Genomic DNA, 15955 nt, shown 5'->3' with positions numbered 1-15955 from the left:
TACATAGTTCTTCAGTAAAAGAAACTTCAACAAGACCTTCAACCCCTAAAAGAAAGATTAGCTACTGCTTTTATCAGCACGGACATCGCTTTGAAGAAACTGAACATCTGGTTTCCTTCTGCGAGAATTATGTTCTGTCCACTTGACCCTTCGTAAAAGTAAATATTTTTATTAGTTATATTATGTAGGAATTTGAAAAAATATTTAATACATAAAAAAGCCCCAACCTTTGCATATTTAGCTTCAGTTAAAGAAGTGAAATACATCAAATGATCTTATGTTCTTGATTAATGAATTTCTATTGTATTAAAAATCATACCAGTATGGAATTTGATAAGAGACGTAACTATGACTTTCCTTTTCCTTTGTTTTCCTTTTTATAAGAAAATATTTATTTTTCTCCCTTGCTGCCTTGTCTCCTCCCCGAATTATGTTTGTCAAACCACAGATATTTCAGCCCTTGCTCCTTTCCTTCAGCCATGGCTGTAAACTGTACTTCCAAGGTAAATCCACCTGGATTATATTTGTTACCACATAATTTAAATGTGTAAAGTTACTTAGTAAAGATAGTTTATAGAGGTTTAGGTTTATTGGAGATGTAGATTCTAATCCTGTTTTCAAGGTAGAATAGAATAGACCTTGATATCATAGTTGTTATATTTGTTTCTTCTAGGTAGAAATAGATTTCTTAGGAAAAAATGCCCTCCATACCTCACAGGTTTAAACACAAATGTTGCTTGTTTTGTGCCAGTATCAGAGTGAGTGGATGTATATGTGTATTTAAAATACATAATGCAGCCTTTTAAGTAAGGAAAGGTATTGGACTTAATGAAATGTTACACTTGAGAAATGATTTTACAAGTCAAGTCAGTTAGGAATTTTTCAGCCAAAAATATTTTGTTGGAAAACAACAATTTATTGAAAACAGAACATTTCACACAAGCAGTTTTCAACAAAACTATCAGAAAAAGAAGTTTTTCAGATATAGGATTGTAAGAAAACTTGTTTTAGTTCCATGGAAAAATAACAATGTAACTTAAAACTCAAGTGAATGCTATCTTTCTGGAAAGTTCTGTCTCTATTTTTAACTGTACTTTTTATTTGATTTAGAGTCCTTTAATGATCTTGACCTCTTTCTCACAAGGAATGTGGATATTTTCAAAATATTTTTTTTTATTTTTCCATTAAGTGGGAAAGATAGCTTCCTAATTGGCTCTAGTCTACTGATGTTCATTTTTGCAAACTGTTCCTATGGAAAAGACAAATGGCAGACGTGACACAAGTAATGGCAAATGATTCCCCCTGTTACTTTTCATCCACCATTTGACATCTATCAAAATCTACTGGTGACTTATCATTGAAGACCTACTCCTTATAAATTTGATTTGTCCCATTTGTTGTTGTTACTATTATTATGATTATTCTAAACCACGTTGCTTATGTAACAGGCACTGTAAGTACCTGTCTCTTTACTGGATGTGCCAGTGTTGAGGGTGTATTAATCTTCAGGGTGAAGCAATGCCTTCCAAAAGACTGTGCTATCAGAGTAGACAGCTTTTGATCAAGTGGGTTGCAGGATAATTGAGCAATGCTTCGTGCCAAATCTATCTAGGATCTAAACCAAAAATACAGAGATTTGTGTTTATTTTGGGAATAGGTTCATAGTTGTACGTTTGCGTTGTACAGCAATATTTATGAGAAATGACATTGAAGTGGACTTTACAGAGCACATTAGAATATAAAGTGTTACTGTGTCTCTGAAACACATCTGGTAATGCAGGATGTAAAGCTATTAATTTGGTCAGGACAATGAGTTCTTTATGAATTGGGGCTAGCCTATTGAAATGAATTTGCTCCTGAATTAATGATGATGGAGGGTGGGGAATTTGGAGTAATGACCATCTGCTGGGTTGTTGATGTCCAGTAGGCTTTAAGAGACAGACTGACGCCTGTGGTAACATGCTTGGGCAAATCTTAGTATCTGTATTGTTACTAAGCATAACAAGGAAATAAAAGATGGATGAAAAGATAAAATTTAGGTAATTTTTGCGTGAGTGAGAGGACTGTTTTCCAGGGGTTGAAGCTTACTATTATTCTCCATTCTTGAGAACAGCTTGATTTGATTTCCCCACTGGCCAGGAGAGATGAGAGGCAAAAAACCCAAATGCTTTTTACTCCGGGGACTGGAGGAGCCCCACACAAGTGCTATTGTGCTTCATCTCCTGTGGTGCAGCAGTGCATATGCGATAAACTATGAGTCCCCAACTCTTCCTCCCTGTTGCTACTCATTCCTTTTAAATTGCTTCCCAAGATGTAGTTTAACTGCCTGAAACACTCATTCTCATGAAGCTCTTTAACAGCCTTTCAACACTGAGAGTAGTGTACATTTCTTGAGATTGTCAAATCATATTTTGTCTTACCAGTACCTAAAACTACCTGAGTAGATTTTGTAGTGTAAATAACTGTATAAATGAAGGAGACATGAAATTCCCCTTCACAAGTAATTTCTTTCCCTGCTTTCTTAGATATTAGTCTTCAAGGTGAGTGACGTAAACTGCTGCCTGCTTGCTGGAAATGAGATTACTAGCTGAGGGTTTTCCTTAAAATGAACTGGTAGTACTGGTAGAAAAATGCATGCTTCTTTCTGTGCGTGTGGAAAGCATAATGTAAACACACATCTATTTATAAGTAGGCATCATACAAATATCTTAATATCTCTATAGTATCATGCTTCCTGCCACTGATCTTTATCACTAAAAGTAAATAATTTTTCCTTGATGATTCTTATATGTTAATCTAGGATTGCAAACCTCTACTTCCAAAAATGCTGCTCATAGTAGATATCTTGAACATTGATTTTGCTTAAACTGTATTACAGTTGGATTTAAAAAGAAAACCCGGAGCCCTCAAACCGCAAAAAATTCCCTTCCTTTAAAGATCTGCTTTACATTTCATGCTGGCATTAGCCTGGTAATATCACAGGGATTCCCAGACTTAAATTTGTGATGGAATAACCAAAAGAGGACTTCTTTTGCTACAGGAGAGCTGGGCGACTGCCTCTGAACTCTGCGTGTGCAAAAATCTCTGACATAGTGGAAGGAAGCATTCACTATTTGTTGAATACACAGGAGTTGAAAGTTGCAGAGAAAGATATCTGGAGGTACAGACACAGACAATTATGCTCCTTTTCGTAAGATTTCTATCTGGTCTGTTTTAAAGGTCAGGACTGAAAGGTATAAGCAAACCCTTACCCTACCAGTGGCATATGCTTAAGGGAAGAGTAGTTCAGTTGCATGTAATTGTACTTTCTCCTCTGCAGACAGTATGATTGGGTCTTTTTCTTTCTTCTCTCCCTGTTCTGCATTTTTGTGCCAGTGTGTGTTTTTCTGTCTCTGTCTCCATTCTGAGTTCTTTAAATCTTTGAAGTGTGTAGTAAGACTCAATTAACAAAAAATTCTTTGAAATTATGTGTCAGCAAAGGTTTATGAGCATAGGTGGCCTGAGAGAGGAGTGATGTAAGGTTACACCTGTGTAAAATTCAGATGGGCCTATGAGTTTTCCCATGCCTGGAACAAGATGGTCTATGATGATCATGTTTGCTGGTGTGATGTTGGGAAATTACCTTCTCTGCAGACACTTTCTAGGCTTGACTCAGTCCCTAGTGCAGCTCAGCCATCACTCTTGAGAGATGGCTTTTATGCACCCTGTTTTGGAGACTAGGATTATTCATTACCTCAGATGTGTTATTCTGTCCCAGCTTGCTTTTGCACCCAGGAGCACTTTTTGGCCACATCTAATGCATTAATTTAAGAATAGCCTTCATTTTTCTGATGATGAAACCCTGCAATGTGACCTTAGCATTTATTCAGCATCAGAAAATCTGCAGGTTAGTTCAGAAATCCCATGAGTGTTTTCACTGTGGGGAAGATCAAGGATCCCTTTTTATTTGATGTGAGCATGTATTCTCAGTCAGCATTTCTCTGCAGACTTTTTTAGTCCTTTGCTTCAGTAAGTTTGTTCTACAGAATTACTGTTGTTTATTTCAAAGTGAATTTCTGGATTGTTTGTTTTGTAGAGACAAATGGAGGAGTTTGGAACTGGGAAAGAGGAAACAGAAGAGTTTGGAACTGGCTTGGCACTTGTTAAATTGATATGCCCTGGTGGGTGAACACATAGTGGTGACCATTGGGAAAATGTGATGGTAGCTTGGTGGTATCTCTGGGAATACTGCACAGGCTGTGGGAACAGTGACAGGATGAGAAGGAGATTGAGTAACTGTCATCAGATTTAAAGGGAGCAAATGCTTCTTCCCCCTACTCTGCTTGCCTCAAAGGCTAAAGGCTCAGAGGGCTATAGAAACTCATTTACTGATCAGATAGAGTGGTTCCCTGATTTTGTGGTCATATACATAGCTTTTTGTGTGTGTTTGAAATACAGCCGGGAGTTTGTTTTTTTTTCTGTAGCCCCACTGAATGGGCTGGTATAATCTCACAGTGAGGCAGAGCCAGGTGGTTTCCTTGCTCTGTTGTGCCTCTTGCTGGATTCAGTGGGAACCTGGTGCTGTTAGTATGCACTCGGTGTGCCTGTGTTCCTCAGAGGACAAAATGTGGACTAGGCAGCAAGAATGGAGGAGCTGGGATTTTTGTGTACTGAGGATGGTATTACATAACTTGAAACAGCATTATTGGAATACCTCTGTGTTGTTTCAGTAGATCAGAACTTAATATTTGAATGAAGCATTAAGGTTTATAAATGGTTAGTTGTGTGTCTTGGCAGTGCTTTAGGTTTGTTCCCCAATTACTAAAACACTCAGAATAGTGTTTTGCAGAAAGTTCACATAAGTTATTTCTTCCCTTAAAAGTGGAAGAAAAGGAACTTTCATCTGAATTCACCGGGCTTAGCCCTGAGAATTCAAAAGGCTTTGGAAACTGGCTGAAGCTCTTGGTGCTGACTTGAGTAATATCCCTTTGAATATTTACTTTAATCAAGCCTATTTAGAGATTCCCGCTCACACCCTGTCCTTATTTTTGTTGGTTTCCAGTACTAGATCAAATGACTAATGAAATATAAAGCTGTTTTCTTAAAAATAGGTACTTCTGGAGTTGTCAGTGGTATTGCTGCAGCTGGACTTTATGTTATTTTAGAACAAAATAGGTATTTCTTTGTTTCTGTGTTTGAAAGAGAAGTCTAAGTTTTTGGGGTTTTTTATGAGAAGGTGAATGAAGCATCAAAGTGCACAATAGCTCAGACTCCATGCAGTTGTCGAGAATTACTTATAAACAAATGATTGATCAAACCATGTCTCTTAGACATGTCTAAGAAAGGAGAAAATATTCAAAACTGAGAAATGAAAAATGTTCAGCTGAAGATCGCCTTTCCAACTATAATACTCATAAGTCATGTTATTTTTCGCCATGTGATTTTTCTGAATGGAAGTAGTATTTTGGTTGGGGGCCAGTGAAGGTTTGCATTTTGCAATTCAGTGTTTACTAAGAAATCTAGCTTTTCTGAGAAAGAACAACAGAGATAATAAGCTTTATATATTTATATAGAAGGAGTTTCCATGTCTAGGGAATAGTGCAGTTTAACCCAAAAGAAATGTTTATTCAGCAGCTTGTCACCTGCTTCTGTTGAAATGGTTATCCAAATTCCTTTGGAAATTCTGGCAGGTTAAGGATTGTTACCGTGAGTGTTTTCACTTTTACCAGCTTTAGCCTCCTAGACTCTATAGTTGTGTTGATCGTGGGTGAGTGAAGTTATTTCCTTTCCATTTTCTAGTCCTATTTCATCTAATATTCCTTATTCTTTATAATGAATACATTTAATAAATATATATATGTGTGTGTGTGTGTGCGTATGCTTTGTCAGGAGATTAAGCATGAATGTAATTTGAAACTGTTGTTTCTCTGTGCTCTACATAGTCAATTTGGGGCCACAAAAGCCAGTTGGACCATGCCTGCAGTAACAGAACTCTCAACTGGGGACACACTTTTCAAAGCTAACATATAGCAAGAAGGCTCTGGCTTCTCTGTCTCGACTAGTTAGAGTGTTCTGTAGATAACTGCAAACTGTGGCTCTAGAAAGCATGTTGTTTGCAAGCCATGCTTCAACAGTTGCACTCTGGAGTGGAGTGTTTTTACAGGAAATGTCCCAATCTGAGTTATGAGGCCATTCATTTGGGTAAATTGCAAGAGGATGTACACAGTGCTGTTAACTTGTCTGTTATTAATTTCCTTTTTTTTTAACATGTGTGCACAGTGTGTATATAAATATACATACATATATACACATAGATGTTTGTATTCCCAAAGTAGGGCGAGGGAAAAGCTGGAGGAACGTGAAGGGGTCCTACAGTCAGCTGCCTGAGCCAGGGCTGGGGGGTTGCCAGGTTTGGCAGCATTCGGAGCCTGGAATATGTCAGGACTCAGAAAGCTTTAACTGTTGACTCTTTTATGTGATTTGCTGTGCTGTTTCCTAATGTTGCATACTCTGTGATGAAAACAAAACCCCAAAATTTTCATTAATGATACTTCACTGCAGTCAGAAGGGTAGACAGACTTTTTCTGGTGGCTGTGGGTAAAAAGCCCACAACAAACATGTTTCAGAGGGCATGCGTAAGTACTTATGCATGGCTGTACTTTGGCTAGCCACTCAAATGACAATTTCTGGAAAAGCCAACTGAGTATTACTTGTCTAATAATTATAATGTCCACATCTAAACCTCCCATTCCAGCTGTATTCAGGCAATTGCAGTTGAAGGAAACGCACAAATGGGCTTTTTAGAAGCCCATTCTCCTCATGGTGAATCTGTGTCTGAGTCTTTCCTTATAAATCTAATGGTGTGTCGTGGAGACAAAACTAATGAAGGATCACATATAAAGCAATAATTACCCATTATTCTGGTTTTAAGTAGGCTTCCTCTTCATGAACATTCCCCATGTCAGCAATGCCAAACCAAACATTCAAACATTCCTTTTTATCTCCCACCCCCCGCTTTAACTTCCAAAAGAGTTTACAGTTGAAGGGGAAAATATCATTCTCTCTTCTTTACTTGGAATTAACATTGTTTAGGAAAATTTTTAAGAAAGTAAATGGACTTTCTGGACAGTGCTGACATTTTTGTCTTTCATCAATATGACCTTATTCTAAAAGTTCAGTGGTTTTCTTCAGTGAGGTCTGAAGTTATTTTTTTGAAAATATGCAGTGAATCTAAACATGTTACAAGTACAGTAATTTCACGACTATAAGGCGCACCCTTTTGACTAAAATCTCCCCCCAAAACCGGAAGTGCGCCTTATAGTCCGGTGCGCCTTATCTGATCTACAAAGTTGCGACATTTGCCACCCCGGAAGTGAGAGCCCGTCGGCATCGGGGCCTCCCCCGTGCGGGGCGGGTCCGCCGGCTTCGGGGCCGCCCCCGCGTGGGGCGGACCCGCCGGCTTCGGGGCCTCCCCGCCGGCATCGGGGCCTCCCCCGCGCAGGGCCGTCCCGCCGGCATCGGGGCCGCCCCCGCGCGGGGCGGACCCGCCGGCTTCGGGGCCACCCCCGCGCGGGGCTGGCCCGCCGACATTGGGACGGCTCCCTTGCGGGGGGTGTTAAAGCCGCAGGAATCGGATCGGCTGCTGCGCGGGGGGGGCGAAAGCCGCAGGGATCGGATCGGCTGCTGCGCGGGGGGGGCGAAAGCCCCCGGAAACACGGCGGCCGCCATGCGGAGAGGGGGAAAACCGCCAGAATCGGAGCGGCTGCCACGCGGGGAGGGGGCAAGCAGCTGGAATCGGGGCAGCGGCGGCACGGGGCAATCCTGCCGGCATTGGGTCACCCGGAGCGCCAGGGAACTCCCGGAACAGCGGGGCCCTGGGGATGCTGCACGGAGCGGTGGTGGGCATAGCCCGGCCCTGCCGGGTACAGGCAGGCCCGGGAGCCAATGGCTGCCGGATTGAGGCGGGGCCTCGGCCAGCAAGCGTGCGGGAGGAGCTGGGGGCGCAGCCTCGCTGCAAAAAAAAACCCGGTGCGCCTTATAGACCGGTGCGCCTTATAGACCGGTGCGCCTTATCTGATCTACAAAGTTGCAAAATGTGCCGGCTCCCGGGGTGTGCGCCTTATAGTCCGGTGCGCCTTATGGTCGTGAAATTACTGTACTTTACAGAAGAGGTGTAGCAGCCTGATGGGAGTTGATGCATACTAATTTCTCTGCTGTTAGCCAAATTGGAAGAAAAACAGCAGTGTTTTAAAAAATATGCACGAGAGTATAAATTTATGATTTTAATTTGGTGCAGAGCAGCATTTTGTGGTTTGCTGTTTTTTGTTTTGGTTTGGTTTTTTTAGGGAGGGAACTTTCAGAAACGTGTTTAAGTGCAGAGAAGAAATACCCCTGAAACAGCTGACTTTGATTAGCACTTTTCTGTATTTATACTCTTGAAAAGCATTGGGCTGTTCTGTACTCTTGGAGTATTTGCTTTTGGATGCACCTTATCTCTGTCAAATTGTCAGGGTTTACATTGCATACTGGTTATGTGAGTTGAGGAAGATGTCATTCCCTATCTCAATGCCTTGACTTTGGCCCTACAGATTTAAAATACATACAAATTTCATTCGTCCCATAGATAATAGCTTTTTACTGACCTTAAATATAAAGAATATCTCTGTAAGAGGGCTATAAAGTTTTAATTTAAAACAAAATAAGCCCCAGAAAAACCTTCATTCTTATCACAGTCCTGTGATTTCAAGAGAAACTACCCTGCCTAATAGATGCAGCCTTACTAAGTGGATGGCAAGGTTGTTTCCTTTCTTCTGATCAGTAAGCGTGACAAAGTTAGTAGTTCAGCTGAGTGTCAAGAAATTTCCTGAAACAGAAATGAAAAATACAAAAAGGAAGTGTCAGAGGGTGAAATGCCTGCAGACATGGTATGATTGTTTCTACCTTCATTAGATCCACTACTTCAGATATATTGGGATTCATTGGTGTGTTATCCATCACTGTAATATTTATTCAGCACATAGGACTGGATTCAAGGTTTTGCATATTATAGTTTACTTTCACTGTTATTTGACCTGATTGCTCTAATTGAACTTTTTGAGCTCTGACAACAGCTTTGCTTCCTTGCAGCCTGTTTCGATTTTATTTCTTCCACTACTTGAGCCTGTGGTGAAATGATGGATTTGCCCACTGGTCTTTTCCAAGATGATGTTTAGTGACGCATCAGGCACAGATATCAAGTAAAAAGAGAAATGTCTTTTTAAGTGCTACACAACCTCTCTAATAGAAAAACAATTTGGAGGAGGCTTACAGCCTGTAAAAGCAGCTAGCAGGGACTCTTTGCTATATATGCCACATGCAAGCCTGGAGGGCTTTTTGTTTGTTTGTTTGTTTGTTTGTTTTTCTTGGTTTTTTCTTGTGTAAGAGAGAAATGGGAGTAAAAGCTGTTAGGATGCTATCTGGGTTATTGCTCGTTTGCTTGTTTGGTTTTTTTTAATATCTGTGAGCAGAGTGGAACAGCAGCAGCAGTCCTCGTCTTTAACCAGAAATCTTAAAACTGTAGTGCTGAGCACCAGAGGTTTGAATATGAAAAAGACTAAAGAGGGACAGAATGAGAAAAAAGACTCTTTGCGTGTGTGCATCTCTCTGATTGTTTATTAGCTAAATCAGCATCTCTCCTAATTGTAGCAAAGTTCAGAGCTTTAAAAGGAATGTCAGTAATTCTGCGATAAACAATGCTGAAATTCTTTCCTCTTCAGTTTCCTTTTCTTAACCATGTGTGCTAAAAAGCAATCTCTGCTATTGAAGAAGCTTGACAGCTTCACATCTAGCTCTGGAATGTTTTGTTTTTTTTTTTTTCTTCATTTATTAAGGCAGAACTTTTGGCCCAGTGGTGAGGTTTAACCTCTGCAGCTTACTAGACTGAAATCATAGAATGGCTTTGGTTGGAAAAGATCTTAAAGATCATCTAGTTCCAACCCCCCTGCCATGGGCAGAGACACCTTCTACAAGACTAGTTTGCTCAGAGCTCCACGTAACCTGGCTTAAACACTTCCAGGGATGGGGCATTCACCACTTTTCAGGGCAACTCCTTCCAGTGCCTTACTACCCACAGTAATATATTAATCTAAACCTATTCACTTTCAGTTTGAAGCCATTTTCTCTTGTCCTGTCACTACATGCTCTTGTAAAAAAATCTATCTCCAGCTTTCTCGTAGGCTTCCTTCACATACTGGAAGGCCACAATCAGGTCACCCTGAAACCTTCTCTTCTCCAGGCTGAACAACCCCAATTGTCTAAGCCTTTCCACCTAGGAGAGGTGTTCCATCCCTCTAATCAACTTGATGGCCCTCATCTGAACTTCAACAAAATAAAAGACCTAATGCATTAGTATTTGTACTTCTCTTGAGAAAGATGCAAGAAGAGGGGAAACTAGTGACCAGTCAAAATACCTAATATAGATTTTAAAAAACAAAAAAACTTTAAACGTTTCATCCCACACTGTCTGAACAGTTACCTGGAGTTGGAAGGGTGAATGGCGAACAAGGCAGAAGTGCAGCTGTAAATCCAACATTCAGAGACTGTATTTAGGGTGAGATGGTAAAATGACTGTGTAAATTCTGACAGTGTCAGAGAATTCATTGAAGGGAAAGCCAGGTATTCTTTTCTGGCAACTGTGAGGGTTCTGGCTATGGATTTGACAGTTACCACAATGTGAGGACTTGTACCCTAAAATCCTGTTGTCTCTTTAGTGCTGTAGCTGGTGTATGTGCATAGTGCTTTTTGTGCTATTACTGCACTTGGTATATGCATTACTGAAGAGTCACAAATAAATGGTGCTTGAAATAAGCTCTTGTAATATAGAAAATGTTGAAATATCTCGTCTATGTTGAGGCATTTAGTTTCTTCCTAAATAGGTTTGTTTCAAATTCACTTTTCTTTTTGTGGCCCTAATTAGCACTTTACAGAAGTGGTATTATCTAAAAATGAAATCAGAAAACAATGTAAGGAAAGCTTAGTTAAAAGATTTTATCTCTATCTTTCCAAGTGTCAATAAAGAAAACTATACTGTTGGTTAGTTTATGCAGAGTAACTACACGTAATGGATTGCATGGGGCTCTTAATTTGCTGAGAAAGTGCTTTGCTTAGAATACATTGTGGGCTTCACTATATGCTTGTTGAGTAGCAGATTTGTTTGAGTGGATGACAACAGTGTTTTGTGATAACGATAGCTGTTCTTGGCAGCTATGCCTTGCTACTGCTGTACTCAGAACGATCTGTGCTGAGACTTGCCTCTAAGTCCCTAAATATCTTGGGACTGCCTGCTTATCCTGCTTTGCCTTGGTTTTCATCAGTGTATGTCAGGCATGTCCTGTGCTGAGCCACTTCAACTGAGTCTGTCTGTTTTCTCAAGCTTAGATTCAAAAGTAAGTGTCTGAAGTGACAGACCTACCATATGTAAGTGAAACACGATCTTTTGATGGATTTATTTTTCTTTGTTTATGTGGGGTTTTTTAACTTTAGTGAAGACCTGGAAGAGCTCCTGAGATTAACTGCACTGCACAAAGGCATGAGAGAAGCAATATGTGTATATAATTTGGAAAATGCCCCGTGCTTTACAAAATAATTCTGTTCATTCAGTTTACAGAGAATTTTGAAACAAGCAAAAGGCAGTACAGCAGCTTAGCTGTGGGGCTACCCACTCCTGAATCCAGACTCGAGTGATAAGCACGACAATTCAGAATGACTTTTAGCCCTCGTTCCTCGCTGACCAGGTGGGAGAGACAGGTTCTGCAGCAAGCGCTCGGTTTGTCTTCCTGTGGAGCTGCGAGTGCCACCTGCGGGAGCTCTGCTGGAAGCGGTGCCTGGCGGCTCCCAGAGGCGGCATCCCGGGAAAGGGGCATCCCGGGAAAGGGGCATCCCGGAGAGAGGGGCATCCCGGGGAGAGGGGCATCCCGGGAAAGCGCTCTCGCGTTTCCCAGCGCCACAGAGGGAGGGAGGCGTTGCGTTCTTTTCTGTAGCGCAGCGTGATTACATGCCTCCTGAGCAAAGCTGCGTGAACAAAAGAGAACGTGCTGAAAATGTGTTTGCAAAAATACTCATTAATGGTTCATTTTTTCAGAAAGAGAAGCAACAATGGTTAATTATGCTAAAGAGTTTCCTACAAACTGCACTGGCGTGGCTTGAGTTTGGAAGACAGCGCTTCTGAGCTGAGAAACTACTGTGATCAGCACAGAGCTAATACACACATGCATTTCACCAATTAAAACGGATGTCTTTGTGCTTAGGCTTTGAGCATACGCTTCACAAGCGTATTTGGGGAGTGTCAGTCAAGGTTTTGATCCCTCTTCCTCCTCCCACAAGACCCTGTGGGGAGTTTTCCTCTTTGTTTCACTTGGCATAGAACCAGCATATGCTGTTTTAAGTAAAGAGCCTTGCAACATGGTTGGACACAGACCAAACGTTGAGCATGGCTCATCTTTTCAAGAAGTTCTATACAAAGTTTGAAGGAGAAAATATTGTCACATTCCCTTCTAGACTTCATATCTGCTGTTACTTTGTAAAAAATACACTGTCTTGCCTTGCAGACTGAAACATGGTGATTAGCTGCTGAACTTGATCTTTTAGTGGGTTTGGAAAACCATGACCAAAGCCTTGGAATAGCACTGGGAATGGATTCAGAACGATTGGAGAGATGGGAGGAGGAAGAAGACTGCTATATGCATAGCAGTTAAACCACAGAGGAGCCAGACAGCTCATTCCTCACAGTAGAACATTTATGATGTTTTTCACATTCAAACATGGTGAATTGCAGTAAACCAGAATGAAAGAGACAAAGGGATTCTGTGATTTGGTCTTTGCCTACTGGCAAAAAGTTAAGTATTTTGGATTGGACCCACAGTATGGATGATCAGCTCCAGAAACTAGGCAGAGGATTCTGTAGATTAAATATGTTTTGGAGAAGTGGGCAGGAGAGAGATGATGTTACTGTGGCTTTCATCTGTGGGCAAATGTGTAAAGGGGGTTTTGCTCCTTCTTGCCAATATAGATCAGAGGGTCTTGTTTGGACCAACTCATCTCTTGCTGCATTTGTCTTAAGTGTCACAGTTACCGCCTTTCTGTGGAAAAGAAAGTGAAACGATGACCTGGTTTGGGAATATCAGCAAAATGTGTAGTATCTTACCAAAAAACTCCACAAAATCCAAACTTCAAGCTCCAGCAAAACCCCTCAAAGCTGGAACATTTTAGTCTGTGTTGATATGCAGGGGGGAAAAGACGGGAAGATTTTTCCAGGTTTTTTGGTGGGACATTGTTGTAGAAGGGAAGCTGCAACTCACATCCGCATCCAGAGTGCTGCTGGAAGGGAATGAAACGAGCCATTAGAATTTTGTGCAATTTTGAAGGAATAACTATGAACTTGAAATAACACTTGAATCTTAAACAGGTGCTGCCATATTACTTGGGAAGGCTGACGGGTGGTGGTGAATAGGAGCAGAAATAAGGGCTTGGTTCATGTCCTCATAACTGCTATTCCTTAGGCCAATGTTATTCAGAGTTTCTTTCAGTGTCACTTCTTGGTTCATGTGAAAGAACTGTGCTAGTGTTAGCATACCAACTTGGTTTATGGTTTATGTGACCTGGGATCAAAGCTATTCTCCTGGGGTTCAGAGCAGCAATGCATCTGCTCCAGAAGGGATTTTGTAGGCAAACAAATGGGAAAAACTAGATCAGGGACAGATGTCCTTATTCTCTAACAAATATAATATGCAGTGTTTAACAGTCAAATGTCGAAGTCTGAGTGTGTTGATGTGAGTATGAATTCTGCTGTAGCCATCCTTGGAGTTTGGAGTTCATCCTGTAACCTGAGAATGTGAGTGCTGGTTTTGAGGTTCTGTGAGTTGTTTTGCATTCAGAAATGCAACCATTCATCCAAGAAGGGTGGCCATCTGTGCAGGCTGTCTCTGGATATCTGATTGTCCTTGTTCGTTTACAAAATATTTCATGTAAAAAAAAAAAATCTACTAATATCTATTTTATTTCTACCCCTCTTTAGCAGCACTAAATGTAATGTAGAATTTTAGGACTTCAGTTGTTTTACATGTATTGATGTGTGTATATGGCACTGACTGTTTAATCTGTAAAAGGCTACATTTAAAATTGTTATAAAATATTGTAAGGGAACATGTATTTTGATTGTGACTAAAGCTACTGCAGCAGAATCTTTTGTTAATGCTGATTGTGCCTATGGAAGGTGGGGGAGAAGTGCTATGTCTGCAGTATCTGTCGTTGAAAAGTGACTGTATTTAAGTTTCTGAAGAAATCCAAGCAACTTTCTTAAATATGATCACTTCCAGCTATTTGGAACAGATGTAGACTAGGGGCCAGGGGTTTGACACAAAGGAGGAGGTTCAGGTTAGATTTTGGTTAGTGATGATCATTGTTCAATATAAATACATAGCTGGGCTCCATAGTTACATCTGCAAACAGTCCTGTGACAAACAATAGTCTCTTTCAAGAGTCTTGATGCTTTTTTGAGAATGTAGCAATAAATTTCTGGAAGGACAAAAGTGGAACAGAAGTCTTCTCTCCAATGAAAATTTGTCCTTGAAATTTAAAAATTGTGATACTTTGATTAACAGTGATTTTGAATAGCTGGAAACCTTTTTTTTTTTTTTTTTTTTTTGCAAAGTACAGTTAACTAAAGAAACAAGGAGTATATTTGTCTGTGAAACACAAGTAATCCATATTTTTGTGAGTATGCTTTTTAAAAATTATTTTTAGCCACCCATGTGCTGTAAATTTGAATGTTTTACTAATTCACCTACAGAACACTATTGGTTTAGATGCTGTGTTTAAAGAATCTTATGTTTTTCATAATGCTAAAGCTGATTTGCAGCTTTTAGCAGCTCAGGATTTTAAAGGCAAATCAATCTACTAGAAGGAACAAAAAATTTCTTGAACTAGGACCTCCCAGTCTGCCTATTTGGGTGGCCCTAGCTGATTATGGCCCATGAAAATGCGTGGTCATACATCTGACTGGTTTTGGTTGCTGTTAAAGACTTTTGCTTAACTGAGAAATGTAAACAGTATAGCTCTGTTTATTCATAAATTATCAATGCATATGTATTTCAAGTTCTCTTAGTAGGAAGAAAAAGTGCTCTAGGCAATAGGTAGCAGTTTTGACTGATGAATTCAAGAATACATGGTACCTCATGGACTACTAGACTGAGCCTGAGATTCAGAGACAATTGAAACTATTTCAATAATTATATTGCAAGAGTATAGAAGGGTTTACCAGGAATGTTTTATAAGGTGCTTAAAAACTTTGGAATACTGCTACTAATAAGATTGTCTGGATAAGTGGAAATTATGTGTATAGAAAATGACCAAGTATTATTTCCTTTTACATTTACTACTAGCATGCTTGTACCCCAAATGCTACTTTTCTACTGTATTTTACATGAGTCCAGCTTGGCCTTACTTGCAGAGAGAAAGAGATTTAGTTTCCTTGTCTGATTAATAGTTTTTGTCAGAGATTTCCTTCTTAGATTAAAGGGAGGAACTTTATAAATAAAGGAATGCTCAACACTGACTTTTGTTTTTTGAATAATGCAAAACTTGGTGTGCTGCAGAACAGAGTTCTGTATTTCTTTTTTTTTTTTTTTAAAGTTTTTTGGTATGTCCTGCCATTTCTAGCAATAGTGTGGAACTGGTTTGCATTAATGAGGCAGAAAGGGGGGAAGGGTATTTTAAAAAATATATAGATTTGTGTACTTTTTGAAGAAGTCATAAAATACTGTTCTGTGCCACATTACTGGACCTCAGTTTTTAGATGTAATGTTTTCAATCGACAGCAAATTGGAAAAGTGTTGAAGACTGTGATATGTTTGCACCTGGTTGTACTGTTCCGGTACAACAAATCTCCTGAAAGCTTTAGAAAAAGCAGCAGCAAATTTCAGACTGTTTCATTACTGAAAAC

The 15955-nt window shown here is 40.1% G+C and overlaps 1 protein-coding gene across 3 annotated transcripts in view; it reads left to right on the top strand.

Annotated features, from left to right (window-relative positions):
- The window catches only part of PLEKHG1 (pleckstrin homology and RhoGEF domain containing G1), a 126486-nt gene that overhangs the window by 18531 nt on the left and 92000 nt on the right, over nt 1-15955 (top strand). The window contains exon 1 of one of the 3 annotated variants that reach the window (XM_033055376.2): nt 3056-3160. The exons of the other annotated variants lie outside the window; for them this stretch is intronic. The gene's annotated coding sequence lies outside the window, so the exon portion shown is untranslated. Of the gene's footprint in view, nt 1-3055; nt 3161-15955 lie in introns of those variants that run through there. 3 annotated transcript variants of the gene reach the window in all.

The sequence above is a fragment of the Catharus ustulatus genome, chromosome 3, assembly GCF_009819885.2.
Source record: "Catharus ustulatus isolate bCatUst1 chromosome 3, bCatUst1.pri.v2, whole genome shotgun sequence".
In the NCBI taxonomy this organism is placed as follows: Eukaryota; Metazoa; Chordata; class Aves; order Passeriformes; family Turdidae; genus Catharus; species Catharus ustulatus.
Note: the sequence above shows the minus strand (reverse complement) of the source record. Positions and strands in the feature narration are given on the sequence as shown.